Here is a 4990-nt window from a genome sequence, read left to right on the forward strand (position 1 = left end):
CTACACAGAAATTACATTTTAATTCCAGATTTATTTGTTTAATGATTGCGATGGTATAGTCCTACTTTGGATTGGGCTTTTTTTTTTTTCATTTTCAAAGCCATTTTACCTTTGAAATCTAATTACTGCTTTTAATTTTAAAGTCTTAAAATCAGTTCTCCTCTCTATACCACTGTAGGGTTATCTGCCTGTCAGAACTGAATATTAATCTTGGCATTCTTACCAGTGGTTTGGGAACAGATGCCTGTGTTTACTGAAGAAGTTACAATTTTGACCACTGAATCTCAGTTGCCCACGGCCCTGGCAAAAAATTCCAAGGTTAGTCTTGATTCCTACTGGGGGAAAAAAAAAAAAAAATATATATATATATATATATATATATATATATATATATATATATATCAAAGTATTAGGGAGAATATCTTGACTTTCCTCAAATAACAGAAAAATAACTTAATGGATTAGCCAGCAAATAAGTATTTACTCTGCAGTGAAGGATATAAGAATGACTTTGTTAGATTAAAAATAAGTTGGGTTGCCTTAGCCAGTTTGGCTCAATGTATAGATCGTCTGCCTGGGGACCAAAGGGTCTTGGGTTCGATTCCAGCCAAGGGCACGTTCCTTGGTTGCAGGCTCCTCCCCAGCCAGGGCCCTGATTGGGGCACGTGCAGGAGGCAACCAATCGATGTGTTTCTCTCACATTGATGTTTCTCTCTGTCTTTCCCTTCTCTCTTCCACTCTCTCTAAAAAGATCAATAGAAAAATATCCTCCGTTGAGGATTAACAACAAAAACAAACAAATAAAAAGCTGGGTTTATAGCTACTAATGTTGCTTCATTTCCCAAAAGAGCATGCTGCTCCTCTAGTCCTGTGTAATCTTCCTAGTATCCCCAGTGTATTGGGAGACATGAAGACTGAAGGCTCATGGTATTTTTCAAGGAGAAAGTTCCATGGTCATATGTTTGAGAAATGCTGCCTGTCATATCCTCCTTTGAGAGAGTCATATTCTAGATGTCAAGGGTTCTGAGAAGGTTTCACTGCCATAGCCGTTTTGGAGAGAAATCTGGTAATATTTCATCAATTTAACATGTGTGAATCTTATGTCCCAGCTCTCTATTCCTGCATACATAGGGGGAAAAATTTTCTGGTGTATAAAATGTTCATCAAGTTCTAATACATGGTAGCCAGGAGTTGAGGAGGTAACCTTCATGCAGCCGTCAGAAGGATTAAACTACAATGTAGCCAAGTGGAGGCAACTGAAAACAGTGTTGAGAAAGCGAGAAACAGATGAGATTTCTAGTACAATACCATTACTGTAAAAATAAAGACACATGCATATCTTGTATCATGTTCAAAATATACTTACAAAGTGGAAGCTGAACTGTAAGGGCATTCATTAGAGTGGGTGCGAGTGTGTGTGTGGGGGGGGGGGGGGGCTTTGAGGAGGGAGTAGGAAAACAATAATAAAATGAAAGACTGAATTTGAGATGACATTTCACAGATTGAACACATGCCTTTAACTTTATTCCCTCCCCAAAGTCTGCTAAAATGGCATTAAAGGATTAAAATTTAAGAATATAAACTCAAGTGTTCAAAGAGAATGAAAAAGATCAGCTGTTAAAAGAAGGTAATGAAATTTTGAAAGAAAGCAGATGGTCAAATCTAAGTGACCTAACAGGCCAGAGAAAGTGGAAACCTCAGGGCCTGCATGGAGGTAAGACATTAAGAAGCAAACTCATTCAAGCTCAAGGACCCAGAAAGACCAGGAGTTGCAGAGAAAAGGTACCCGGAAGGTCAGACCATGAGTGGGGGTGGAAACAGAACTGGTTGTGTACAAGGAGCATTGGGTGCCCGGCTCCCCTCCACCACCAAGGCAGACATTGGCTGTGGACAGGTTGAGGCAGAAAGATCCTGATCTGGCACACTGGGCACAGAGAGAAACATCATGCCACATCACACAAATGGGATTCTGGTGCCAGATGTTGATAACGAGGAGGCAGGGAGGCACATAGCAAATCTCTGTACCTCCTGCTCAATTCTGCTGTTAATCTGAAACTGCTCATTGATTGGCTGCCTCCTGCATGCCCTCTACTGGGAATTGAGCCCGAAACCCAGACATGTGCCCTTGACCAGAATCAAACCTAGGACCCTTCAGTCTGCAGGCTGATGCTCTATCCACTGAGCCAAACCAGCTAGAGCCAGAAGTTCCTTTTTTATTGATTGATTGATTTTAGAGAGAGAGGAAAGGAGAGAGAAACATCTATTTGTTCTTTCACTTATTTATACACTCATTGGTGGATTCTTGTATGTGCCCTGACCAGGGTTTGAACCTGCAACCTTGACATATACGGACGATGCTCTAACCAACTGAGCTACATGCCAGAGCTAAACCAGAATTTAAAAAAAAATTTTTTTTTTGGGTTAATCCTCACCCGAGGATATTTTTCCATTGATTTTTTAGAGAGTGGAAGAGAGAGGGAGAGACAGAGAGAAACATCAATGTGAGAAAAACACATTGATTAGTTGCTTCCTGCACAAGCCCTGACCAGGGCCCAGACCGGGGAAGAGCCTACAACCAAGGCATGTGCCCTTGACCGGACTCCAACCTGGGGCCCTTTCGTCCACAGGCTGTTCTATCCACTGAACCAAACCAGGGAGGGCCCAAAGCATTTTTTAAAACTTCTGGCTTATCCCTAGCTGATTTGGTTCAGTAGACAGGGCATCAGCCTGCGGACCAAAGGGTCCCAGGTTGGAGTCCGGTCAAGGGCACGTACCTTGGTTGCAGGCTCCTCCCAGGCCTGGGCAGCTAATCCATGTGACATATCCATGTTTCTCTCTGTCTCTCCTTCTCTCTTCCACTCTCCTTAAAAATCAATGGGAAAATATCCTTGGGTGAGGATTAACAACAATAAATAAATAAATAAATTAATTAATTAATTAATTAATTAAAAAATGCTTTGGGACAGAATTTCATTTTAACAAAATAAAATATAGCATTTTCACTTTTAACAAATCACAGGTTTAGAAGTTGGGTCAGTGAGCTGCGAGGTTTACCCTGGATTGTGGAAGCACATCCTGTGGTCCCCACACCTTCTCTTCTCTTCCCTATTTTTCTTGCTTTTGTCTCCAGTGGCACCTTTGACACTTTTCCAAATTACTGACATGAGAAGGTAGAATCTGCCTACGTGTGCTGTTTGGAAACGTGGCATAATTAGGTGTTTCCATCCTCTGGAATGTACCATGAACTTCCTTCCCCTGCCTCTCTCTCTGCCCATTTAGTGCTGTCAGATGGTGGTTTTGTCAGGGCTCTCCAGGGGGCCTGCCACCCAAGTGCCAAAAAAACCCTCCTGGTGTGGAGTAAAAGTGACCTGGGATGTGGACTTGGGGGGCATGCCTCGCTGTGTCGTACTGCTTCATTCAGCTCATCCAAGTGCCTCCCAGGAAAACTGCTCTGAAGATGGGCATCTTGTTCAAACAGCTTTATCTGCATATTGAGGTCACTTGGCACATGTCCTTCTGTGGGAAGTGTCTGGGTATACTGTGGTGCACAAGACCCCTCCCCTTCCTTTACGCGACGTGCGAAGCTAACCTTGACCCATTCTGTGGCTTACCCTAGTTTGAAGGAGAGAAACTGTCTGCTGTAGACTCATTTCCACAATGTTAGAAAACTTACATTGCAGATTTCACCCACCAAAAGCCAATGTTTTCTATATTTTGTAAATTAATTTTTGATTTAAAAATGACACACACTTTTTAAAAATAGATAATAAGAGTACACAATGGAAAGCAGCATGTGTTCCTTCTCCCCAGATGTCCATTCCCCACTGTTAAGTTTATGTCTCCTTCCAGAAACATTCTATTCACACACAAGCATACATCCACCTGTTTATAGATGCACGGTAACACCAAGGGCAGCATAGGTAACATTCTGCTCCTTCCTTTTTTCACTTAACAACACACTTTACAGATTGTTTTGTTTCTACACATATAGATCTAACTCATTCTAACAGTTGTATAGCATTCTACTATTCAGCTATACATTTTTAGGTTATACTATACTGTATATTAAAGCATTGAGGGTAGAAAGTTTGGAGACATCTAGATAAAACAGTAACCTGCAGCCTGGGCTGAGTAGCTCCGTTGGTTAGAGCATCATCCCGAAACACCAAGGTTTCAGGCTTGATCCCTGGTCAGGACACAAACAAGAATCAACCAGGATGTGGACGCGACTGTGTGGAGAGCATGTCTTGACTCAGCACTTGGACTCAGCTATTTAATTTCCAACATGGAAGAAACTTACACTGATTCCCTGGACCCTGACAAGCTATTACAATGTCCCTATGAGAAAACCACCAGATCAGAGTCTGCAGGTTTCCTTATCATCTTATCAAGTGCAGAAAGAATCATCCTGATGTTGCAAATTGGCTACCTGTCTCTTCGCCATCAGGTTCCTTGGACCAAAATCAGTCATTATATCTCAAGCTGTGATGGCGAAAGTTGTATAGAGCAAGACATCGTCAACCAAACCAGGAACCTTGGACAAGAGATTCTGGTTGAGAGCACATGGCAGTGCCTTCCTTGTGATGAAGATGGGGATAAAGGCTTGTGGGAATAGATCAGCATCCCATTTGTCTGGAGCACAGCCAACTACTGTGTCAATAACAGCCCTGCAAGCAATATAGTTATGGGCAGTGATGGCGAACCTTTTGAGCTCGGCGTGTCAGCATTTTGAAAAACCCTAACTTAACTCTTGTGCCGTGTCACATATAGAAATTTTTTGATATTTGCAACCATAGTAAAACAAAGATTTATATTTTTGATATTTATTTTATATATTTAAATGCCATTTAACAAAGAAAAATCAACCAAAAAAATGAGTTCGCGTGTCACCTCTGACACGTGTGTCATAGGTTCGCCATCACTGGTTATGGGACATAAGAGTAACCTGGCCTGCATGGCTCAGTGGTTGAGGATCGACCTATGAACCAGG

At 41.9% G+C, this 4990-nt stretch overlaps 1 pseudogene; it reads left to right on the forward strand.

The window, feature by feature from the left end:
• Nucleotides 1–4285: 4285 nt before the first annotated feature.
• LOC139021073 (gametocyte-specific factor 1 pseudogene) lies at nt 4286–4615 on the forward strand (annotated as a pseudogene).
• Nucleotides 4616–4990: the final 375 nt, after the last annotated feature.

Source organism: Myotis yumanensis, unplaced genomic scaffold (assembly GCF_028538775.1).
Source record: "Myotis yumanensis isolate MYYU_CA2020_CCGP unplaced genomic scaffold, mMyoYum1.0.hap1 SCAF_1, whole genome shotgun sequence".
Lineage (NCBI taxonomy): Eukaryota > Metazoa > Chordata > Mammalia > Chiroptera > Vespertilionidae > Myotis > Myotis yumanensis.